General features: G+C 43.3%; 2 pseudogenes; both read left to right on the top strand.

Annotated features, from left to right (window-relative positions):
• Window positions 1-290: 290 nt before the first annotated feature.
• On the top strand, window positions 291-5,578 carry LOC134355722 (UDP-glucuronosyltransferase 2A2-like; annotated as a pseudogene).
• Window positions 5,579-11,604: 6,026 nt separating this feature from the next.
• LOC134355724 (UDP-glucuronosyltransferase 2B31-like) lies at window positions 11,605-14,139 on the top strand (annotated as a pseudogene).
• The last annotated feature ends 12,792 nt before the right edge of the window (window positions 14,140-26,931 follow it).

Raw genomic sequence — 26,931 nt, 5'->3', positions numbered from 1 at the left:
CATGTGGAATTACAGAGTTGAGTTTAAATTTAGGTTTAATTTATGTTTGTGAGCGCTGCTTGTATATGCCTGTAATGCTGTTTGAAACTAAGTTTTTCAGTGCGCCTGTGCAAGCATGTACTTGCGCATGTGAGAATAAACTGGACTTTGACTTTGTTTTGAATCAGCGGATAAAAGCCTAACAAAGTTGTTCATACTGATTGAAACATTCGGCAGGACTGAATTGAAAGCGAACACATGACACTAAGTATTATCTAATCTCTTGGATTTGTCCCCTAACAGCAGAAAATTTCAGCTCACTTTGCTTTACTGAATCACAACAGCATCAGAGAAAAACTTTCTATTACTGGCAAGAAGTTCTTTATCGGTAAGTGTAAAATAGCAATTACGTCTCCAATCCAGGTAATTTTTGAATGTATTTTAAAAGCAGCTTGAGGCTGAGTAAGTTTTCATTGCAATTGTCAGGAACAGGTTAAAATTATCACCCCAGGGAATACGTTAGGGAACGAATTTCTGATTTCCAGTGCCCGCTCAGCAAGAGTCCACAATGTACGCCTCATGAAGGGAATGGACAAGAGTGCGATCCATGGGGAGAGCAGAAAGTGAAGGGTGGTGTTGTGGGTGGGGGGGGGGCGCCTCCCCGTCCAGCACATAATGCTCCGGAACTTCCGCCGCTCGCATGGGTCCCAGCTAAGCCTGCCGGTTTGTCGGGTACGTGGAGTAGTCTATGTTCCAAGCCTACACCGGTGACCGTCCCGTACTTTTCCTACGCAATATCGACGACAGCATTGGTGCTGCTTCCTACAGCCGTGCTAAACTCCTCGATTTTACCCACTTTGCCTCCATCTTCCATCCCGCCCTCAAATTCACCTGTTCCATTTCCGACACGTCCCTTTCTCGATCTCGCTGTTTCTATCTCTGGAGATAGCTGATCCACCGATGTCTATTATAAACCAACGGACTCTCACAGCTACCTGGACTATACCTTGTCCCACTCTGCTCCTTCTCAAAACGCCATTCCCTGCTCTCAATTCCTCTGTCTCCGCCGCATCTACTCTCAGGATGAAGCTTTTCATTCTGGAAGGAGGATGTCCTCCTTTTCAAAGAAAGGCCCTTTACTTCTTCCATCATCAACGCTGCCCTCAAAAGCATCTTATCCATTCCACTTATGTCTGCTCTTACCCCATCCTTCCGCTACCTTACCAGGATAGAGTTCCTCTTGTCCTCACCTACCACTCTACAAACCTCCGCGACCAGCACAAAATTCAAAATTCTCCGAAACCTTGGCTACATCCAATTGGATCCCACCACAAACATCTTTTCCACCCCACCCCCACCCCTCCTCCTTGAAGTCATTCTTCTGAACAAAACATTTCCTGTACTGTCCTCCCAACTCCCACCATCATCATGCTGCCTTGTCCAGTCACACAAGGGGCTAAAATATTGGTTGTGCCCGTGGATGGAAGTCATTGGAGCAATGTGGAGATACAAATAGAAAAAGTAAAAGAACATGGACACAATATCAGAGTGCTTTCTAACTCATCAACTTTGTATCTAAAAGAAAGACCAGATCTCTTTGAAATCATAACGACTGAAAAAGAAATATACATTGAACGATCTAATCCTATCAAGCTGATTAAATTGCTTATGCAAAATTCATTGGAAAGCTTGCAAAATGGTTGGACAACATGGGGCAAAATTAAGTTGCAGTTATCTTCAAGTGTTTTCATGTATTATTTACATAGCTTGTTTCAGAAGGAAACTAGGGCAATATTTGAAAACAAAAGTTTGTTTAACCAGCTTAAGAATGCAAATTTTGAGATATTGCTTACAGATCCTGTTTTAGTTGCTGGTCCTATGCTTGTTTATTATTTAAAAATCCCGATGGTGTATAATGTTAGATGGCATAGTTTTGGAGAAGCCCATTCTCATTTTGCCCCATTGCCACTTTCTTACATCCCATATCCAGCCACACACTTTACAGATAAAATGAATTTTCTCCAGAGAACAGACAACATTGTGCAATATCTTATTCAGCTAGTCACCGCAAAATTATTTATATGCCCAATTTATAATGAAATCTGTCATCAACATCTGGGACCAGACACAGATATCCAAACACTCCTTTTGAGGGCTGATGTGTTGCTGATGAGAGTCGATTTTGTGTTTGAATTCCCAAGACCCACCATGCCAAATATTGTCTACATTGGAGGCTTCCAGTGTAAACCAGCCCGACCACTAGTGGCAGAGTTTGAAGAGTTTGTTCAAAGCTCAGGGAAGCATGGACTTATTGTCCTGTCATTAGGATCCCTTATTGATTCCTTACCAAAGCAGATTACAATGGAAATAGCTGAGGCATTCGCTCAAGTACCCCAGAAGGTTATTTGGAGATATGATGGGGAAATCCCTCCCAATATAGGTAATAATACACTACTGACAAAATGGATCCCTCAGAACGACCTTCTGGGTCACCCCAACACACGAGTCTTCATTTCTCATTGTGGTACCAATGGCATTTATGAGGCCATCTACCATGGGGTACCAGTGATTGGCATGCCTCTTATTTTTGACCAGTTTTACAATGCAGTTCGACTGGAATCCCGAGGTGAAGCAAAGGTGCTTAATGTTGCAACCATGCATTCAACAGATCTATTGCAGGCACGTAATGAGGTGATAAATGGCACATTTTACCGGGATAACATGAAGAAACTCACTACTCTCCACTGGGACCAACCAGAGTTGCCAATGGAGAGAGCCGTTTTCTGGATTGAATTGTTGCTCGACACAAAGAAGCAGGGCATTTGCGCTCTGAATCCTACCGACTGCCCTGGTACACTTACTACTGTGTGGATGTGATGGTTTTTCTGTTGTCCATGTTCCTCATGCTCACAGTGCTGGTGGTTGTAGCACTGAAGAAACTTTTTTGTATTACATGTAGAAGAAAGCAAAAGACTGAGTGAGGTTACATTATCTTTTGTTGGGATATGGTGTTTTATGCTCTTTATAATTGATTGATCTTTTTTCCCTGAAGTTAATCCATGGAACCTTCTTTCCAGATTTCATGAATTTAGCAAAGGCTATTTTGAGAATAAATCATCAGCAATACACACATTATATAACAGACTTTGCGCTTTGATATGCATAAAAGATTTGTAACTGCCTGATCCACATTTCACCCGGAAAACAGGGGACGTAAAAGAGTAAAGTGACCAGAGGTGTAAGTGAAAACAAACTAATTCAGCTGATCTAAGAATAAAGAAATATTCTTTTGAAAGGTATTTGATTTTAATGATTCTTCATGTTGGTCAAATTAATTTTATCACTCATGAATCCTAGTGAAATTTTGGTCTAAAAATTATGCAAAAAAGGTCAAAGTTCATTGTCAAATATATCTTTGATGCTGATCGCAGTACAGAATCAGTAGTTTACAATGTGCAGGAAAAATGTATTTACACATATCATCTGCAGTGAAATGGGCAGCAATATCAAGTGAGCTGAAGAGGAATGAGCCACACAGTTCCCTAAACCTGTTGAGTCACTCAGATTCCATCAATGTATTGTATGCATTAACCTTAACATGTTTGCTCAACGACATAAAAACTATAAAAAATTTTGATTTAGAATGCAGAAATGAAAAAAAAAATGGGAACGGCAAATTCAAAGCAGTGACAAATAATCACGAAAGTTATTCAATTTTTTATTTCTTTATTTAATTGCATTAAAAGCAATTTTCATTAATAATGTTAGAGTGCACACCAGTAGACTGCCATTCATTGCTTTTTCTCCTTTCTGTGAGGGCTTTGTGCATTGATATCAGCCTCTCAATATCAGGCTGAACGTCACTCAGAAGGAGCTTCAGTGGCCCATGTTGCGTGATTTGCAGTCTGTTTCGTTGTTTGTAAGATGGCACCATTGATTATCAGCAACAGTCTGTGGGCTGCAGACAATAGTTCTAAATATACTGTTAAATATATCGCTTTCAACTTACTCTCACTGCAATCTGCAGCATGCAACTTCCCTCCAAGAAATGTTGAAAAGTTCATTTTAATATCGGAGAATATATACAGAATACAACCTGAAATTCTTACACTTCACAGACATCCACAAAGCAAGAAACAAGATTAGAGTTAATGATAGAAACATTCATCCGAAGCCTTCTCTTTTATCCCTTCTCACAAGCAGCAGTAAAACCTGTAGCACCAGAGGTCCCAACATACTAGACCACTGTTATACTAAGACATGGAATGCCCAGGCCACGTTTTGGTAAATCCGATCACTCGGCTGGGCTTTTCACAGCTGCACATGGACAGAGGCTGAAGGGCAAAGCTTCAGCATTCAGGACAATGAACTGGAGGTCACAGGAGGCTGAGGAGTGGCTACGAGTTTGCCTTGAGTCTGTTTTCTGAGTCGTGGTTGGAACAGATTTTATTAAAACATCTGTAGACAAGAATGTCCCAACATAATCATTCAGTCATTCGAGTTCTCTGCAAACAGAACTCCCGGATGAACTATGAGAACTGGACTGGAAGAATTCAAGTCTGGTTATTGAGAAAGTTACAAGAGGTGAAGATACGACCTCCGTAAAGCCTTTTCATGGGTGAAGTGAGAATCCCTGAACAAACTTGAATCAACAAAATAGGCTTGCCCTTTATGGCAGAGCTTGAATACTATCACCTCGAAAAAAGTTAAATCACCTCTGTAAAAAAAAATAGAAAGCAGAGTAGCATGGTGTCAGGAAATAATCTTTCCTTCAATGTCAGAAAAATAAAAGAGCTGGTGATTGACATCAGGAAGGAGGACTATGCCCCAGCTCTTGACTGCACTGGTGGTTTTGAGGTTGAGAGGGTTGAGAGCTTCAAGTTCCAAGGAGTAAACATCGCCACTGGTCCAACTACACTGATGTCATAGTCAAGGAATCACACCCACACCTCTCCTTCCTCAAGTGGGTATCCTAATAACTCATCTGGGCACAAAATGTCGATGTTTATTCTTCTCCATAGATCAGGTGTTCCCAACACTTTTTATGCCATGGACCAATACCATTAAGCAAGGGATTCATGGGCCCCAGGCTGGATACCTCTGCTATAATGGACTGCTGAGTTCCTCCAGCATTTTGTGTGTGTTAGTCTAAATAAAAGCGGTCAGAATTCAAATCCCTCCACAGTAGCGATACAACTAAAATTTAGGTAACTATGGGATATTAGAAGCTTCATGACCCAAAATTCCTGGGAAACCTTGATTTTCATTAAACCAATATCAATAAAATCGCAAGAAAGTTACTTTAAAAGTTTGTTCATATGCTTATATTCCTGGAAATGTGGAATTACAGGGTTGAGTTTAAATTTAGGTTTAATTTATGTTTGTGAACGCTGCTTGTATACGCCTGTAATGCTGTTTGAAATTAAGTTTTTCATTGCGCCTGTGCAAGCATGTACTTGCGCATTTGACAATAAACTGGACTTTCTTTTGACTCAGCGGATACAAGCCTAACAAAGTTGTTCATACTGGTTGAAACATTCAGCAGGACTGAATTGAAAACGAACGCATGGCACTAACTTTTATCCAATCTCCTGGACTTGTCCCCTAACAGCAGAAAATTTCAGCTCAAGTTGCTTTGCTGAATCACAGCAGCATCAGACAAAAACTTTCTATTACTGGCAAGGCGTTCTTTATCGGTAAGTGTACAATTGTAATTACGTCTCCAATCCAGGTAATTTTTGGACGTATTTTAAAAGCAGCTTGAGGCTGAGTAAGTTTTCATTGCAATTGTCAGAAACATGTTAAAATTACCACCCCAGCGAATATGTTAGGGAACGAAGTTCTGATTTCCATTGTCCGCTCTGCAGAAGTCCACAATGTACGCCTCATGAAGAGAAGTATGAAGGGAATGGATAAGGGTGTCGCGTAGGGAGCGATCCCTGGGGAGAGCAGAAAGTGAGTGGTGGGGGGTGGTGGGGGGGGGGGGCGGGGAAGCATCCCCGTCCAGCATGTAATGCTCCGGAACTTCCGCCACTCGCATGAGTCCCAGGGAAGCCTGGCTGTTTGTCGGCTAGGTGGAACAGTCTGTGTTCCTAGCCTACCCTGATGACCGTCCGGCACTTTACCTACGCAATATCAACGAATGCATTAGCGCTGCTTCCTGCACCCTGCACCCTGCACCCGTGCTGAACTCATCGAGTTCACCCACTTTGCCTCTAACTTCCACCCTGCCCTCAAATTCACTTGGTCCATTTCCGACACTTCCCTTTCCCTTCTCAATGTCACTGTTTCTATCTCTGGAGATAGCTTATCCAGCGATGTTTATTATAAACCAACGGACTCTCACAGCTACCTGGACTATACCTTGTCCCACACTGCTGCTTGTAAAAACGCCATCCCCTTCTCTCAGTTCCTCCGTCTCCGCTGCATCTGCTCTCAGGATGAGGCTTTTCATTCTGGAATGAAGGACATGTCCTCCTTTTTCAAAGAAGGCACCTCACTTCTTCCATCATTGACGCTGCCCTCTACCGCACCGCTTCCATTTCACGCACTTAGCTTACCCCGTCCTCCCGCCACGCTACCAGGGATAGGGTTCCTCTTGTCCTCATCTGCCACCCCAATAGCCACCGCGTCCAGCACATAATTCTCCGAAACTTCCGCCTCTTCCAACTGGATCCCACAATCAAACACATCCATCCACCCCCGTCCCCGCCATACAAACATACACACGCATTTCTTCTTTCCGCAGCGATCGCGACGGAAATTCGCCCATTCGTCCCTCCCCACTGATCTCCCTCCTGGCACTTAGCCTTGCCAGCAGGACAAGTGCTACACCTGCCCCTACACCTCCTCCCTCACTATCATTCAGAGCCCCAAACAGTCCTTCCAGGTGAGAAGACACTCCACCTGTAAGTCTGTTGGAGTTAGATACTGTATTCGGTGCTCCCAGTGCGGTCTCGTGTAAATCGGCGAGACCCGACACAGATTGGGAGACCGCTTCGCCGAGCACCTATGCTCTGTCCGCCAGAACAAGCGGGATCTCCCAGTAGCCAGCCATTTTAATTCCACTTCAAATTCCCATTTTGATATGTTCATCCATGGCCTCCTCCACTGTCGGGATAAGGCCACGGTTTGGTTGGAGGAACAACACCCTACATTCCGTTTGGGTAGCCTCCAACCCAAGCATGAACATCGATTTCTCAAACTTCCAGTAATAACACCCCCCTCATCATTTTCTATCCCCTTGTCCCTCTTTCATGTTATCTCCCTGCCCCCCCATCGCCTCCTTCTAGAGCCCCTCTCCCTTTTTTCTTCCTTCCATGGACTGTCTCTTTCACCAATCAACTTTCCAGCTCTTTGCTTCATTCCTCCCCCTCCAAATTTCACCTGTCACCTGGTGTTTCTCTCTCCCCTCCCTCCACCTTTCAAATCTACTTCTCAGCCTTTCATCTCCAGTCCTGCCGAAGTGTTTCAGCTTGAAACGTCGACTGTGCTTTTTTCCGTAGATGCTACCTGGCTTGCTGTCCTTTCAAAATTTTGGGTGTCTCGCTAGGATTTCCAGCATCTGCGGATTTTCTCTTTTTTGTTGCTCTTCAATGTGCAATGGAAGGTCTCGCCCCCTGCTTGAACACATATATTGAACCTGTGGCTCTCTGTCCCCATTGGAACTTGCCATTGTTGAAACGTCAACTAAAATTGTGTACCAGAAAAATGTTCTAGTTGTGCAGTTGAGTGCTTCTTCAAAATCATATTTTATGTTGTATGTCATTCAAATTCAATTAGATATGAAAGCATACTCAGTGCACAGTTGATTTGGTTGAAACCTAGGTTCCCAAGCTGCACTCCTTGCATAATGATGCTGGTTCATGGTACTAAAAAGGTTGTGAACACCTGGGTTAACGTGCAAACAAGAAATAACACAATTATATGCAAAATGACCTTGTTGTCAATTTATGATACTTACCAATATCTCTTATCAATTCTACACCAGCATCGGCGTGATCAAGATGGAGAGTCCTGGATGGAAAGGCAGATTGCAGATTGCATATGCTGTTGGTATTATTTTCATCACACTGCCTTGTCCAGTTACACAAGGAGCTAAAATATTGGTTATACCTATGGATGGAAGTCATTGGTTTAACATAAAAATTCTAGTAGAAGAACTGAAACTTCGTGGACACAATATCACAATGCTTTACTATTCTGCATCTTGGTATAGAAACATAGAAACATAGAAACATAGAAAATAGGTGCAGGAGTAGGCCATTCGGCCCTTCGAGCCTGCACCGCCATTTATTATGATCATGGCTGATCATCCAACTCAGAACCCAGCCTTCCCTCCATACCCCGTGACCCCTGTAGCCACAAGGGCCATATCTAACTTCCTTTTAAACATAGCTAATGAACTGGCCTCAACAGTTTGCTGTGGCAGAGAATTCCACAGATTCACCACTCTCTGTGTGAAGAAGTTTTTCCTAACCTCGGTCCTAAAAGGCTTCCCCTCTATCCTCAAACTGTGACCCCTCGTTCTAGACCTCCCCAACATTGGGAACAATCTTCCCGCATCTAGCCTGTCCAATCCCTTTAGGATCTTATACGTTTCAATCAGATCCCCCCTCAATCTTCTAAATTCCAACGAGTACAAGCCCAGTTCATCCAGTCTTTCTTCATATGAAAGACCTGCCATCCCAGGAATCAATCTGGTGAACCTTCTTTGTACTCCCTCTACGGCAAGGATGTCTTTCCTCAGATTAGGGGACCAAAACTGCACACAATACTCCAGGTGTGGTCTCACCAAGGCCTTGTACAACTGCAGTAGTACCTCCCTGCTCCTGTACTCGAATCCTCTCGCTATAAATGCCAGCATACCGTTCGCCTTTTTCACCGCCTGCTGTACCTGCATGCCCACTTTCAATGACTGGTGTATAATGACACCCAGGTCTCGTTGCACCTCCCCTTTTCCTAATCGGCCACCATTCAGATAATAATCTGTTTTCCTATTTTTGCCACCAAAGTGGATAACTTCACATTTATCCACATTAAATTGCATCTGCCATGAGTTTGCCCACTCACCCAACCTATCCAAGTCACCCTGCATCCTCTTAGCATCCTCCTCACTGCTAACACTGCCACCCAGCTTCGTGTCATCCGCAAACTTGGAGATGCTGCATTTAATTCCCTCATCCAAGTCATTAATATATATTGTAAACAACTGGGGTCCCAGCACTGAGCCTTGCGGTACCCCACTAGTCACCGCCTGCCATTCTGAAAAGGTCCCGTTTATTCCCACTCTTTGCTTCCTGTCTGCTAACCAATTCTCCACCCACACCAATACCTTACCCCCAATACCATGTGCTTTAAGTTTGCACACTAATCTCCTGTGTGGGACCTTGTCAAAAGCCTTTTGAAAATCCAAATATACCACATCCACTGGTTCTCCCCTATCCACTCTACTAGTTACATCCTCAAAAAATTCTATGAGATTCGTCAGACATGATTTTCCTTCCACAAATCCATGCTGACTTTGTCCGATCATTTCACCGCTTTCCAAATGTGCTGTTATCACATCCTTGATAACTGACTCCAGCAGTTTCCCCACCACCGACGTTAGGCTAACCGGCCTATAATTCCCCGGTTTCTCTCTCCCTCCTTTTTTAAAAAGTGGGGTTACATTAGCCACCCTCCAATCCTCAGGAACTAGTCCAGAATCTAACGAGTTTTGAAAAATTATCACTAATGCATCCACTATTTCTTGGGCCACTTCCTTAAGCACTCTGGGATGCAGACCATCTGGCCCTGGGGATTTATCTGCCTTCAATCCCTTCAATTTACCTAACACCACTTCCCTACTAACATGTATTTCGCTCAGTTCCTCCATCTCACTGGACCCTCTGTCCCTTACTATTTCTGGAAGATTATTTATGTCCTCCTTAGTGAAGACAGAACCAAAGTAATTATTCAATTGGTCTGCCATGTCCTTGCTCCCCATAATCAATTCACCTGTTTCTGTTTGCAGGGGACCTACATTTGTCTTTATCAGTCTTTTCCTTTTTACATATCTATAAAAGCTTTTACAGTCCGTTTTTATGTTCTCTGCCAGTTTTCTCTCATAATCTTTTTTCCCCTTCCTAATTAAGCCCTTTGTCCTCCTCTGCTGAACTCTGAATTTCTCCCAGTCCTCAGGTGAGCCACTTTCTCTGGCTAATTTGTATGCTACTTCTTTGGAATTGATACTATCCCTAATTTCTCTTGTCAGCCACGGGTGCACTACCTTCCTTGATTTATTCTTTTGCCAAACTGGGATGAACAATTGTTGTAGTTCATCCATGCAACCTTTAAATGCCTGCCATTGCATATCCACCGTCAATCCTTGAAGTGTCATTTGCCAGTCTATCTTAGCTAATTCATGTCTCATACCTTCAAAGTTACCCCTCTTTAAGTTCAGAACCTTTGTTTCTGAATTAACTACGTCACTCTCCATGTTAATGAAGAATTGCACCATATTATGGTCACTCTTACCCAAGGGGCCTCTCACGACAAGATCGCTAATTAACCCTTCCTCATTGCTCAAAACCCAGTCCAGAATAGCCTGCTCTCTAGTCGGTTCCTCGACATGTTGGTTCAAAAAACCATCCCGCATACATTCCAAGAAATCCTCTTCCTCAGCACCTTTACCAATTTGGTTCACCCAGTCTACATGTAGATTGAAGTCACCCATTATAACTGCTGTTCCTTTATTGCACACATTTCTAATTTCCTGTTTAATACCATCTCCGACCTCACTACTACTGTTAGGTGGCCTGTACACAACTCCCAGCAGCGTCTTCTGCCCCTTAGTGTTACGCAGCTCTACCCATATCGATTCCACATCTTCCCGGCTTATGTCCTTCCTTTCTATTGCGTTAATCTCTTTTTTAACCAGCAACGCCACCCCACCTCCCCTTCCTTCATGTCTATCCCTCCTGAATATTGAATATCCCTGAACGTTGAGCTCCCATCCCTGGTCACCCTGGAGCCATGTCTCTGTGATCCCAACTATATCATAATCATTAATAACAATCTGCACTTTCAATTCATCCACCTTATTACGAATGCTCCTTGCATTGACACATAAAGCCTTCAGGCGCTCTTTTACAACTCTCTTAGCCCTTTTTAATGCTTGCCCTGGATTTGTCGGCCTGCCACTTTTACTTTTCCCCTTTGTACTTTTTGCTTCTACGCTCACTTTACACCCCTCTGTCTCTCTGCACTGGTTCCCATCCCTCTGTTGTGAACTAACCTCCTCACACCTAGCCGCTTTAATTTGATTCCCACCCCCCAACCATTCTAGTTTAAAGTCACCTCAGTAGCCCCCGCTAATCTCCCTGCCAGGATATTGGTCCCCCTAGGATTTAAGTGTAACCCGTCCTTTTTGTACAGGTCACACCTACGCCAAAAGAGGTCCCAATGATCCAAAAACTTGAATCCCTGCCCCCTGCTCCAATCCCTCAGCCACGCATTTATCCTCCACCTCATCGCATTCCTACTCTCACTGTCGCGTGGCACAGGCAGTAATCCCGAGATTACTACCTTTGCGGTCCTTTTTCTCAACTCCCTTCCTAGCTCCCTATATTCTTCTTTCAGGACCTCATCCCTTTTCCTACCTATGTCATTGGTACCTATATGTACCAGGACCTCTGGCTCTTCACCCTCCCACTTCAGGATATCTTGGACACGATCAGAAATATCCCGGACCCTGGCACCAGGGAGGCAAACTACCATCCGAGTCTCTGGACTGCGTCCACAGAATCGCCTATCTGACCCCCTTACTATCGAGTCCCCTATCACAACTGCCCTCCTCTTCCTTGCCCTACCCTTCTGAGCTACAGGGCCAGACTCTGTGCCGGAGGCAGGGCCACTGTCGCTTCCCCCGGGTAAGCTGTCCCCCCCAACAGTACTCAAACAGGAGTACCTGTTGTTAAGCGGCACAGCCGCCGGGGTACTCCTCATCACCTGCCTTTTCCCCTTCCCTCTCCTAACCGTGACCCACTTGTCTGCCTCCCGTGGCCCCGGCGTGACCACCTGCCTTCCACTCCTCTCTATCACCTCCTCGCTCTCCCTGACCAGACGAAGGTCATCGAGCTGCAGCTCCAGTTCCATAACGCGGTCCCTTAGGAGCTGCATCTCGATGCACTTGGCGCAGATGTAGACGTCCGGGAGGCTTGGAGACTCCAGGGCCTCCCACATCCGACACCGAGAACAGCAAACTGCCCTCACAGTCATAATGCCCCTCTCCTCAAATAGCAACAGAAAATGAATGTCAAACCTTCCTCGCCTCACCCGCTTCCGCCTAAGCCCGTTGAGCCGAAGCCCTTAAGTCTTCACTCTGCTCCCGGCTCACTCCGCCGCTCGCAAACTACGCTGCCCGCTCTATGAGGCTTTGTTCCTTTTAAATCTGCCGCGCTGCACTGCCCGACGTCACACGCCTGCGCAGTCCCGCCTCTCAGAAAGCCGTTGGAGAAAAAAAATAACGAAAATTTCAAAAATCTCTTTCTCGGCACTCCCACTCAGACTCTCAGACTCCTTCTTCGAATCAAATCCGAAGCAGGATGTCTGCCCTTTTAAATCTGCCGCGCTGCACTGCCCGACGTCACACGCCTGCGCAGTCCCGCCTCTCAGAAAGCCGTTGGAGAAAAAAAAATAACGAAAATTTCAAAAATCTCTTTCTCGGCACTCCCACTCAGACTCTCAGACTCCTTCTTCGAATCTTATATGAAAGAAAATCCTGACCTCTATCAATCCATTGTTGTTCATCTTGAAGAAAAAGATAACAAATCTGTGAAGAATGAAATGATTGAAAAACTTGTGGAGCTGTCATTGGAGAGCTCAGAGAATGGTTGGAACCTATGGAACCATATTAAGTTCCAAAACATCATGATGAATTTTTTATATCATTGCCATCAATTCATTCAAAATCTTACTATTGCAATTTTTGAAAACAAAACACTGTTAAAACAAATTGAAAGTGCAAATTTTGACTTAGTACTTACAGATTCAGGTTTAGGTACTGGACCATTGCTTGCTCATTATTTGAAAGTCCCACAGGTGTGTAATGTTCGAGGGCAGCTAAATGGGGAAGCCCATTTCCTCTCTGCCCGATCACCACCTTCCTATGTCCCTATTATTGGCTCTTAAATGACAGATAATATGAATTTTCTCCAAAGAACAGGAAACTTCATGCAACATCTTCTTCAGCTGGTGTTTACAGAATTTTTTGTATATCCAATTTATAATGAAATCTGTCATCGATATCTAGGATCAGAAACAGACATCCAAACAATACTCTTGAGGGCTGATGTGTTGCTGATGAGAGTCGATTTTGTATTTGAATTCCCAAGACCCACCATGCCAAATATTGCGTACATTGGAGGCTTCCAGTGTAAACCAACCCAACCACTAGCGGCAGAGTTTGAAGAGTTTGTTCAAAACTCAGGGGAGCATGGACTTATTGTGATGTCGTTGGGGACATTGGTAGGTTCCTTGCCAAAGCAGCTTACAATAGAAATTGCTGAGGCTTTTGCTCAAGTACCTCAGCAGGTTATTTGGAGATATGATAGAGAAATCCCTCCTAATATAGGTAATAATACACTACTGACAAAATGGATCCCTCAGAACGACCTTCTGGGACACCCTAACACACGAGTCTTCATTTCTCATGGTGGTACCAATAGTATTTACGAGGCCATCTACCATGGGGTACCAGTGATAGGCATGCCTCTTATTTTAGACCAGTATGACAATTTACTTCGACTGGAATCCCGAGGTGCAGCAAAGATGCTTAATGTTGCAACCATGCATTCAACAGATCTATTGCAGGTACTTAATGAGGTGATAAATGACACATTTTACCAGGACAACATGAAGAAACTCTCTGCTCTCCACCGGGACCAACCAGAGTCGCCAATGGAGCGAGCTATTTTCTGGATTGAGTATGTTGCCCGACACAAAGGAGCAGGGCATTTGTGCTCTGAATCCTACCGGCTCCCCTGGTACACTTACTATTGTGTGGATGTGGTGGTCTTTTTTTTGTGCATATTGCTCATGGTCACAGTGCTGGTGGTTGTAGCACTGAAGAAACTTTGTCACGTTGCACGGAAGAAAATAAAGCAAAAGTATGAGTAAGGTTTCTCTATTTTGTGTCTGGGAAATGGTGATTTGAATTCTTTCAACTTTAAGATTTTCTTGTGTTCAATACATGAAGCCTCCTTTCCAGAAATTGTGAATGTAGCAAAGTCTCTTAAAAATAGAGTAATAGATCAGTGAACTTAAAGGCTTCATACAATGATATGCACCGAAAAAACCGCAAATACCTAAATCAAACCAAACAGGAAAATACATGTTTATTTATGATTACTTAAATGAAGTAATGATTTATGCACATAGTCACAAAGTCCGAAGTAAATCAATTACCAAGTCATTTTTATCTCACAATATATTACCTTAAGATAAATCTACTACCCTGAAAAACTTTCGATTTCAGTGTCTGAAAGACTGCTTTCCCCACTGCTCTTTCAGGTCTCCTCATCCATTGTCAAAATGGCAGAGGTCACAACACAGTCCCTTGCAATGTATCGTAACTTCCCAGTCCTTTCCCAAATCCCCAGTGTTGTAGGTAAATGTTTTAACAGGCCAAAAACATCCCTTTTTGGTTGTTTGAGCTAGTTTGCAATATTTCCTCAACAAATGCTTATCCACCTGGAGTCACTCCGCTCAGCACATCATTTTTGGTAACTTTGCCATTTACACAGAAAGCACATCTTTCCCTACCCTCCCCCCATCCCACTCTCCCCACATTTTCTCTTTGTTATCTATCTGTCCCTCCCCACTGGTTTCCCACCTGGCACTTATCCTTGCAGTGGGACAGCCTCTACAGTCCTTCCAGGTGAGGCAACACTTCACCTGCAAGTCTGTCGGGGATCACCTATGATTTGCATGGCCTCCTCTAATACCACGAGAGATGATCATCAGGTTGGAGGAGCAACACCTCATATTACATCTGCGTAGACTCCAATCTGATTATATGAATATCAATTTCTATAACCAATTATTTCTACCCCTACCTCCTTCTCTCTTGTTTTATTCCCCATTTTGGTTACACTCTCACCTCTTCACCTCTTCTCCTCATTTCTAATCACTTCCCTCTGGTGCCAAACTGCCTATCAGGTTCCTTCTTCTTCAGCGCTTCTTCCTTTCCACTTATCACGTCCCATCTTCTTACTTCATCCCCCTCCCCGCCTACCCAACTTCCTGCTCACCTTGTCTCATCTATCCTCTGCCAGAAAGTATTCCTCCCCCTGCCCTCATCTTCCTTTTCTGGCTTCTGCCCTCTTCTTTTCCAGTCCAGATGAAGAGTTATAGCCTAAGCTATTGACTGTTTATTCCTCTGTGTAAATGACTCCTCTGTGCCTGTCTTGATGAGTTCCTCCAGCACTCTTTGTCTGTGTTGCTCAAGATTTCCTGCATTTACAGTCTCTCTTGTGTCTATCTGGAGTTGATGACTTTGAGTAATGGAGTTTTTTTTTTACCACAGAACTAAATGAACTTCCTTGCAACTATACTTTCTGTTCAATAACCCTGGGCGTTATTATGCAAGTACCAGACTGGAGCTCAGATAAAGGGGTATTAATTACAGATGGACAGACTCAATGTTGCTGCTGAGTAGGATTTCATAAACACAAGAGCTTCTGCTGGAAATCCAGAGGAACACACACAAATGCTGGCAGAATTCAGCAGGTCTAAAGAGCTAAAGTTTTCTCTCATCTGAAACAATTGAAAGCAGATATGCTATTTCTACAAGAGACACATTTAGGAGTGGAAGACCATAATATGCTCCGTAAAGCATGGATTAGTCAGGTTTTTCATTCAGATTTAATAGCAGGTCCAGGGGTTGGCAATACTAATCACCAAAAGAATGCAGTTTACACCATCTGATGTAATCAGTGACCCTAATGGTTGCTTTATTATGGTCTCTGGATCTCTTTTTCAGATACCTGTCATTTTGGTAAATGTTAATGCCCCTAATTGGGAGATGTTCACTTTGCGAATAAGGTTTGGTCATTAATACCTAACCTGAATACACACCAGCCAATCTTTTCAGGAGATTTGAAATGTGCTTGATAGACCCATTGCTTGATAGGTCTAGCTCTAGGGGAACTTCTTCTAGCATGGCAAAGGCCTTCCCGATGCTTATGAAACAAAATGGTTCTATGGATCCTTGGAGATTTTTGAATCTATCATTTCGGCAATTCTTTCTTTTCTCATGTTCACCACTCCTATTCCAGGCTAGACTATTTCTTTATAGATAGTTCCTTGGTACCAATGATTAGACAAATTGAGTACACTGCTACAGTTACATCTGATCACTCACCCATGAAACTAGACCTATGTTTTCCTTTAAACATTAGAGAACAGCCTCTGTGGATGTCATATGGTGGTGGCTGGGAATGGACCCAAGTGCAAGACACAGACACGGAAGTTCTAGGGACAGGACTAGGATACAGGGTGAGGGCTAGGACATGGACACGAAAACTGGGAACCTGGAACAGGACTGGACAAGAGAGCTAGGAGCCCGGGCTTGGACTCCGAGCCAGAGACTGGACAAAGACCCAGAACCTGGGTCTTGCCTCTGGCTCGGACCCCAAAACTAGGCAAGGATGTGACTTGGCTGGCAGGCAGAATGAGGCTGGAGACCAGAGGCTTGAGGCTTGGGGTCTTGAAGCTTGGCTTGGGGCAAGGCTCAAGGCTTGGGGTCTTGAAGCTTGGCTTGGGGTGAGGCTCGAGGCTTGGGATCTTGAAGCTTGGTTTGGGGCAAGGCTCGAGGCTTGGGATCTTGAAGTTCCTCCTGGGCAGAGCACGGATCTCCACCCGATGGAGGCAAGGGACAGGAAGGGACAGAACCAACTGCAGGGTAACGGCAATATGGCCTGGCTTACCTGACGGAGGCAAGGGACAGGAAGGGACAGAACCAACTGTAGGGTAACGGCAAGACAGCCTGGCTTACCCAATGGAGGCAAGGAGCAAGAAGGGACAGAACCAACCGTAGGGTAACGGCAAGATGGCCTGACTTACCCGGCGGAACCAAGGGACAAGAAGGGAGCTAGGTACAGGGTGGCTCCAAGCAAGACTTCAGCCTCAATTTGTGCTCAACAGGAACAGAAACAGGGTAGACAGAAAAACCTGGAGCAAGGGTCGATGGACCGGACCGTGAACTGGAATGCGGACTCCACGGACAGGACCATGACAGTACCCCCCTCTCTCTACGGGAGCCTCCTGGTGACCAAACAGGCTATCCAGACTATGGACGATCCGGACGGGTGGGAGGGTATTTAACAGAAGGGAACCCCGGGTGGCAAGAGGAAAATGACAGTGTCTGTGTCGCTGGGTCCATAGTTGGCTGGATTGTTCTGTCATAAGGTGGTGGCTGGGAACGGACCCAAGTGCAAGACACAGACACTGAAGTACTAGGGATAGGGCTAGGATACAGGGTGAGGGCTAGGACATGGACACGAAATCCGGGACCCCGGAACAGGACTGGACGAGAGAGCTAGGAGCCCGGGCTTGGACTCCAAGCCAGAGACTGGACAAGGACCCAGAACCTGGGTCTTGCCTCTGACTCGGACCCCAGAACTAGACAAGGATGAGGCTGGAGTCTTCAGACTTGAGGTGAGGCCGGAGACCAGAGACTTGAGGCGAGGCTGGAGACCTGAGACTTGAGGCGAGGCTGGAGACCAGAGACTTGAGGCTTGGGGTCTTAAAGCTTGGATTGGGGCAAGGCTTGTCTTGGGGCGAGGCTCAAGGCTTGGGGTCTTGAAGCTCCTCTTGGACAGAGTGCGGTACTCCTGGGCAGGGCGCGGATCTCCACCCGATGGAGGCAAGGGACAGGAAGGGACAGAACCACCTGTAGGGTAATGGCAAGACAGCCTGGCTTACCCGGTGGAGGCAAGGGACAGGAAGGGACAGAACCAACCATAGGGTAACGGCAAGACAGTCTGACTTACCCGGCGGAGGCAAGGGACAGGAAGGGAGCTAGGTACAGGGTGGCTCCAAGACAAGAGTTCAGGTGAGACGAGGCGAGAGTTACCAGCAAGACAAGGCAAGGCTTCAGGCAATGCAAGGTGAGACAAGAACTTCAGGCGAGGTGAGAGTTACCAGCAAGACAAGGCAAGGCTTCAGGCGAGGAAACAGAAGGGTGGGGAAGGGATACAAGGAGCAAGGACAAGAACAATCCAGCAGCCACGCCCTGGTCTCTGAAGGTATTTATGCAGCCAGCCCCAACTAGCATCAGCTGCCTCAATTAGTGCTCAACAGGAAAAGAAACAGGGTAGACAGGAAAACCTGGAGCAAGGGTCGATGGACCGGACCGTGAACCGGAATGCGAACTTCACGGACCAGACCATGACAGTGGAGATTTAAACCCTTTTTGCTTTCCAATGAGAAATTTTGCAGTTATATATTGGCTAACATTGATTCATTCTTCGAGACTAACGAAACTGAGTTGGTATCATATTCTTTACTTTGGGAAACTTTAAAAGCTTACTTGAGGGGTCAAATAATATCTTATACTTCACACGCTAATAAAGGGTGTAGGAAGGAAATACAAGCATTATCACAATCTATTTTTAACCTGGATAGGCAATATTCTGAGGCACCCACTGTGGAATTATATAAAAGCCAGGCTGATTTGTAAGCGAAGTTTAATTTCCTATCTACAAACCTATCAAAACAATTAATTCTTAAGACACGTGGCCTCTATTATGAATATGGTGACAAGGCGAGCCGGCTTATGGCTTATCAGTTGAAGCGTCAAGCTGCATCACAACTTTTCCCCAGATAAGATACACGCACCAAAACTTGACAAGCAATCCAAAAGAGATTAATAACATCCTTGCAGCTTTTTATTCCTCTTTGTATACCTCAGAGTTTCCCTCAAATAAAACAAATATGGAACGTTTTTTAGATAATTTGGAAATACCAACTCTTGAATCAGAGGAGGTGGAGATTTTAGATCGGGCTCTTAGGCAGGAAGAGATTAATAATGGCATTATGGCTATGCAGAGTGGTAAGTCACCAGGTCCTGATGGTTATCCGATATAGTTTTAGAAGAAATTTAAGGATAAGCTCATACCGGTCCTTCTAGAAGTGTTTCAGGAATCCTTGGAGAACGGTTCCTTACCCCCTACTCTTTCACAGGCATCTATTTCGCTACTTCTTAAAAAGGACAAGAATGCAACTCAATGTGGATCATATCGCCCCATCTCACTTTTGAATGTGGACTTGAAAATTTTGGCTAAAATGCTTGCATGCCATTTAGAACACTCCCTTCCCAAGATAATCTCAGATGATCAAACAGGTTTTATTAAAAATCACCATTCTTTTTTTAATATCCGTTGACTGGCTGATGTGGTTTATTCACCCAGAGCCTCTCCCAGTCCAGAGGTTGTTATCTCCTTGGATGCGGAGAAGGTGTTGGATAGAGTGGAGTGGGTATACTTGTTTAGTGTTTTGGAGAAACTTGGATTTGGCAGAACATTTGTAGCCTGGGTTAAGCTACTGTATCATATCACTCGCCTTTAGCGTGCATACAGATGAATTATTCTCAATCTGACTATTTCCCATTAACATGTGGCACTCGCCAAGGCTGCCCATTGTTCCCTCTTCTTTTTACAATTGCAATTGAGCCTCTTTCTATTGCACTTAAGTCAACTACATTATTTCAAGGCGTTAGGAGAGGGGACATGGAACACCATGTATCTCTATATGCTGATGACTTCTTACTTTATGTTAGCGACCCTGCAGATAGTAGTCCTGCTATTGTGTCATTATTAGGTCAATTTGGAGCCTTCTCTGGCTATAAACTGAACCTTCAAAAAAGCAAATGCTTTCCCATTAATAACTTGGCCCTACAGATCCGACAGGAATCTTTGCCTTTTCCTTTATCTCAAGATGGTTTTGTATACCTAGGAATACATGTTACTCACTCTTTTACATCTCTCTTTGAAGCTCACTACAGGCCTCAGGTTAGCTAAATGAAGGCTGATTTCGAGAGATGGCGCAGTTTACCCCTTACTATAGCTAGGAGAATTCAGTCAGTGAAAATGACTATATTTCCTAGATTTCTTTATTTGTTCCAGTGCTTGCCAGTTTTCTTATCTAAGTTATTTTTCAAATCAGTCGACCAAGCTATAACCTCCTTTATTTGGAAAAATAAGATCCCAAAGTTTAATAAGCGCATTCTCCAAAGATGTCGTGACGTCGGTGGAATGGGCCTTCCTAGCTTTATTCATTATTACTGGGCATCAAACATCCAAAAGGTATTATTTTGGCTCCAGTGGCCAGATATATTCTGGGACCTGCTTGAGACATGGTCTTGCCACTCCTCGTCTCTCCCAGCTTTTGTGCATTCTTCCTTGCCATTGAAATCCACTCAATTCACATCTAACCCAGTCGTGCTGTCCACCCTCAAAATTTTTGATCAATTTCGTTGCCACTGGAAGTTCACATCAGCTTCAGTTTTGGGTCCCATTCATAGAAACCATCTATTTCCCCCCTCTGCACTCGATTCAGTTTTTAGACAATGGGGTTTGAATGGTCTTTTGTGCATTAAGGATTTGTACACTGATAATATATTTGATAGTTTTGATGACCTGTGCAGTAAATATGGTCTTCCATATAATCATTTTTTTAAATACCCTGCAGATTCGCCACTTTGTCAAGGAAAAATTTCCCTCTTTTCCTGATCTACCACCGACTATGTTGTGGGAAAAACTCACTCTTAGCTTTAATAATAAAGGGCTGATCTCTGTACTATACTCTCAGCTGCTGTCTTTGGGAGTTCAAGATCTAAACAAAACTAAGACGGGGTGGGAGGATGACCTTGGTATGGATCTGGCTGAGGCATATTGGGCAAAAGCATTGAATAGCATTTAATCCTCGTCATCATGTGCTAGACTGGGGCTCATACAATTTAAAGTTTTACACAGGGTACATTTAAGTAAAGCCAGGCTTGCTGACATATATCCTGGGACAGACGCTGGCTGTGACAGGCGTTCCTTCTCTCTGGCTGGTTTAGTGCATGCATTTTGGTTTTGCCCTCGGCTTGATGGCTATTGGGCACTGGTTTTTAAAATTATCAGTGAGGTTTTGGTGGTGACACTGAGACCTTGTCCAATTATAGCTGTATTTGGTGTGGCAGATGATGCTTTGGGTTTAAATGCAAACAAGTTGGATATCATTGCATTTACATCACTTTTGGCCCATAGGAGAATCTTGCTGGTCTGGAAATCTGCCACTCCCGCATCTGTTGCTGCTTTTTAGAGGACATAATGCTTTTTCTGAAACTAGAAAAGATTAAATTTACTTTGAGGGGGTCTGTGAAAAGGTTGTATTCCAAATGGGGACCTTTCTTGTCATATTTTGGGAGTCTTAAGGAATTACCTACCAGTTGAGGGCATTTGATTGTACTTGGGGATTTGCCCCCTTTTAACACACATATGGTTTACCTCATAGGGTGGTTGATGCATTGTAATATGTGTATTCTGGATCATCTGACATGTTGTGGATGTGTGTGGGCCTTCGTCTTGAAGGACTGTGGGGATATGGTTGTGAAATGTCTGTACTTGTATTTGTGAAGTGTTGTATTGTAAACAAATTAGCTGCCATGGTATGTTCAGGGAGGGCGGGTGAGGGGAGTTTTGATTAAGGATAAAATATAAAAGCAAAATGGAGGAAAATGTAATACATTACGTATTCTGTATTGTGTCATTCCTTCAATAAAAATAAAATTTTTGTAAGAACTCAGCAGGTCAGACATCATCTATAGTAATGAGTGAACATTACACATTTTGGGGTGAGGCCCTTCATCAGCACTGTTGATTCTTTTTGACTGTTAATTCATTTCCATTGATGCTGCCTGACCTGCTGAATTTGTCCTGTGTTTTGTGTGTGTTGCTGAGTAGGAATTGCTGCATCTCACAAACGGGTAACTTCTTAAGTTTAAGTAACTTCTTACATCACATATGTTTGAAATGTTTCTTAGATGCATAAGCATCAGGCTCCATTTTCTGTTGTGACCATTTAACGCCACTGATGATGTACAACCATGTACTTTTGTTTTTAAAGTAGTTACGATGAATTGAGTAGATGTGGTAATAAAGAAATGTTCCTTTGCAACATATCTGATTTCATGTCTAGCAAATGGATTCTATTCTGGTGGCAGTTTAGACTAAAATATATTTGCTGGTGCAAGATAGGTCACGTTTCAATATGAAGGGCATCTTTGATGTTGTTTGCATGAATCATGACCAGCATACAGAATAATTAGCTCATTTTCACCTTGCAAGAAAAAATGTATTTACACATATCATCTGCAGACATATGGGTAGCAACATCCATAGAAACTGAAGAGGAGTGAGCCACAGAGTCTCCCAACAGGTATCATCAACGCATTGGATGTATTAACCTTTACACACTTACTCAAAGATCTGTCAATCTTCATCAATCAATTACCGCACTAAGCAGCTTTTGTGGAGAGAGTTCCAAATACCCTGAGTTTGTGACGTGCAGAAATCCCCCACCCATCTCTTACATTAAGTTTGTATCTATACTCCGCTGTAATGACAAGATTCCATTGAAAACAGGACTAGGCAATGCAAATTGTCCTTACATTTTATCCTATCACCCTGTAGATGTTGTTGTATTCACTCCAGGATGTGATGCAGCAAAATGTGTCTGAAGGAGCTTCTGTTTTGTTTGTGTGACAGCTAATCTATTTTTATCGCTGAATTACTTTGTGCTTGTGTACAGTCACCCAAAATTTGGCAATTATTTTCACCCAGTAGCCATTCTATTAATTATCTCCAATAGCTAATAAAGTGGCCACTGGGTGTATGTTCATGGTCATCTGCTGCAGCAGCCCATCCTCTTCAAGGTTCGATATGTTGTACATTCAGAGATGCTGCTGTTGTAGTATATGGCTATTTGAGTTTCTGTCTCCCTCATGTCAGATTGAACCAGTGTGGCCATTCTCCATTAACTTATCTCATTAACAAGTCATTTTCATCCGCTCACTTGGTGCTTTTGATGTTTTTCACACCATTGTCTGTAATCTCTAGAGACCGTTGTGTGTGAATATCCCAGGAAATCAACACTTTGTGAGCTACTCAAACCATCCCATCTGGCACCAACAATCATTCCACAGTTGGAGTTATTTAGATGACATTTCTTCCCCATTGTGATGTTTGGTCTGAACAACAAGTGAACTTGTTGACCACATCAGCATGCTTTTATGCATTAAGTTACGGCCACATTATTAGCTATTTTCAAGATTTTCATATATGCGCCGGTGTACGGGTGTACCATGTAAAGTTGCCACTGAGTGTTATGTCTTAAATATAGAAAAAAGATGCAGCCTGCCTTGGGGAGCCATGTGAAATTAAAATTAAGTGTGCGGTATTGAGGTTCTACTCAGAAAGAAGGATGTGTGAGTCTGGTTGAGGTAACTGGGATCAAGTGTATCCTGGAAGGAGTATGGGGATGCAGGAGTATACTCAAGATGGGAATGAGGAATACTGAAAAGAGAGCATGAGATAGATGTGGCAGAGAAGATTAAGGAGAATCCAGGAGTTTTGTAAGGGCACTGAGGGAAAAGAGTAACTAGGAAGAAAATAGGGCTCCTCAAAGTTCAAAGTGGACACCTTTGTCGGAGTCACAAAAGATAAGTGAGGTCCTCAAGGAGTATCTCTCCTCTGTTTTTAACCAGGAGGAGGTGAAGGAGATTTTGGATCTTGAAATATTTAATGGGTAGGTCTTGGGGATCATCTAAATGACAACAGATATTATCCTATGTAATGCCCTGGTTAAGAACCTGTTTTATTGTATTTCTACTGTTATGCTGTTATATTTTAGTCAGTTTTTCTGCACAGTGTATTATGTTAACCTTCATAGACTAGTGTTTTAGCTGTGGTGGATATAAGGAGACGTTTGCTCAGCCTAGGAATTTTGTGTCAGCCAGCTGGGTTTGTCTTAGTAATGTGCTGTAACATTCTGTCCAGTGGGTTGCCTTGGAATTTTCAAGTGAGCTGGGTGGGATCAGATTTCTGGGAAACAGTGGACTGCTTTGGGTCTTTGTTGGCAGGAGCTGCTTAATGAACTGTTGTGTTCTTTATACGTACTGTGGGTTACCCATAAAGACACATATTCTGGAAGAACATAACTAGAACTTTTATTTAACAGCAAACAGCAACCACGTTTAACATATAAGCTTCTCGATCATTCTGTCATTTCTGCGCATGCTCCGAATTCTGTCCAATCACATTCTTACATGTGACACTTGATATCACCACATCTTCCTTTCCTTAAAAAGAAAACCAATTAGTAACATTAATCAAAACAAATGCATAATTTAACATGTCTCCACCAGTCTCTCTGGGCGTTTACGAACACGAGTAGACCTTCTAAGTGGTTCACACAGTTCTTGTGTTTCATTGGTATTTTCATGTTTCATCTGGTCTGCATCAGTTAACTGAAACTCTGAAGTTGGCTCTTTCTTGAGGTCTTTGAAAAGAAATCACAATTCATTCATTAACTGTGTGATCTCTTTTTTATGCTGAGACTTCATCATTTCAATAAAACTTCTCAATTCCTTCACTTGTGCTTTCACTTCTTCAATTGGATCCTGATTCTTGTCACTACTTGGCTTCTGATCCGTATTGTACTGTACCAGCAAGTTTGGTAACAAAGGGATGGGTCTGGGATTTTTCTTTATGATAAGACTTTTGCTGCGGTAGAATCAAATTCTGCTGTCTCTCATTCTTTCATCAAGCCACTGTATTCTGACTCTGTGTCACTATCCAGGACCAATGCTCTTTTCACCAAGTTTAGTCTCTTACAGGCAGATAAACCAAGTATTGACTGTACATTCCTAGGCATGACCACAAATGAAAGTGTGTGCACAATATTTTTGTGTGATACTTTTGCCACACATGTTCCTTTAACTGGAACTTCTGCACCTGAATACCCAGTCACTTTCATATTTGTCTTATGTAGCTTTGGTCTTGGCTTTAATGCATTAAACTCAGGTTCTGCAAGAACATTTACTTGTGCTCCAGTATCCAATTTAAACAAAATATTGTTTTGGTTCACTTGCAACGGAATAGTCCAGTCATTCTTACTTTGTTTGTTTTCACAAAGCACGTCTATGTAAAGGTCCTCATGTTCATTTTCATGCACTGGATTTATGTGTTTTATTTCCTTTCTACTTCTGCAACGGCATGAAAAATGATTACTCTTACCACAGTGATTGCATATTTTTCCCTATGCTGGACACTTTTTAGATCAGTGCTCCCACCCACAGTGATGACAAAGTTTTTTTCTTTCCAACAATGTCATAGAACTTTTACTTAACAGCAAACAGCAATCACGTTTAACATACAAGCTTCTTGACCATTCTGTCATTTCTGCGCATGCTCCGAATTCTGTCCAATCATGTTCTTACACGTGACACGTAATATCACCACACAAACCACAAAGGAAGATGCTTGCAGAATGCTGCATGAAGGGGGAACCCTGTTGTGAGAAATGCTTTGTGCAGACAAATAATTCCAAGGAGGAAGTGCCAATACTTCCGAGTTAGCCAGTTCATTCAAAATGGTCTTCAAGGGAGGTTCGAAGTGTGGCTGGTGTTTTTCTTGCAGAAATTGCGTTCAGCATGTGAATAATCAAAGTGAAACCCCCGATTACACCAGAAATGAGCTCCAATGTTTATGTGCATATTTAAACTGGTTTAACTGTACTGAGTCCTTTTATTTTTCTTTTCTTTTCCTGTTAGCTGTTTGTTAAAGTTGAAAGACTGGGAAATAAATTTCCTTTGTATATTTTACGCCGGTGTATCATCTGTTATTTCCTGATGAATGATAATTTTGCATGGGGCAGTATTTACACAGCATTCACCACAATTAATATTCCTTAATTGGAACACTCCATATTTCCTGTTTGGTTGAATCCAAATCATACTGATCCTAGATGATTGTTGCTTATGGAAGGTGACCTTCTCACTGCTCGGTCACGTGGCTGTTAGCAGAGTTAGCCAATGAGCCAAGTTTGTATATGAGCCCCGGTGAGATTGTTACGCCTAAAACATATGAAGGTAGATAAATCTTCAGTGCCTGTTCAGGTATATTTAGGAATACTGTGGGAAGCTTGAAGAATAATTTGTGGCAGTCCCAGCTGAGATATATGCATCATTGTTAGTCACAGTTGAATTGCCCGAAGACTGGAGGGTGGCTCATGTTGTGCCTTTATTTAAGAAGGGGAAGGGCTGCAAAGGAAAACCTGAGAACTATAGTTTGGCAATCCTAACATCTGCATATTACCAGAGGGGATTCTGAGGGAAAGGATATACAAGCATATGGAAAGACAAGGTTTGATTAGAGATTGTCAGCAGGGCCTTGTGGGTGGGAGTTTATGTCTTGTGAATTTTTGTTACTTTTATAAGATGGTAACTAAGAACATTGATGAAGGTGGGGCAGCAGATGTGGTCTACAGTATAGAGTTAGAGTGCAAAACCATATACAATATACGGATGGGACACTGAGAACCTGTTGACATGCCCTTTGTTCTTGCAAACGCTCCAGCTGTTTTTCAGGCTCCTATAAATGACATTCTCTGGGGATACGCCCCATAAGTATGCCTTCATCTTCTTGGACGATATCTTAATCTTGAAGTCCGTGGAGGAGCACGTTGCTCACGTTAGGGATATTTTAAGAGGCTTCTAGACCATGGATTTTATGTCAAGCTGTAGAACTCAGAATTTCACGTGACCACCATTTCATTTTTGGGTTTTGTCATTTCTAATGACAATCTCAAGATGGCCAATTAAGATCCAGGCAGTCAGCGTGGCCACCACCATCTGAAGTGAAA

Source organism: Mobula hypostoma, chromosome 13 (assembly GCF_963921235.1).
Source record: "Mobula hypostoma chromosome 13, sMobHyp1.1, whole genome shotgun sequence".
Lineage (NCBI taxonomy): Eukaryota > Metazoa > Chordata > Chondrichthyes > Myliobatiformes > Myliobatidae > Mobula > Mobula hypostoma.
Note: the sequence above shows the minus strand (reverse complement) of the source record. Positions and strands in the feature narration are given on the sequence as shown.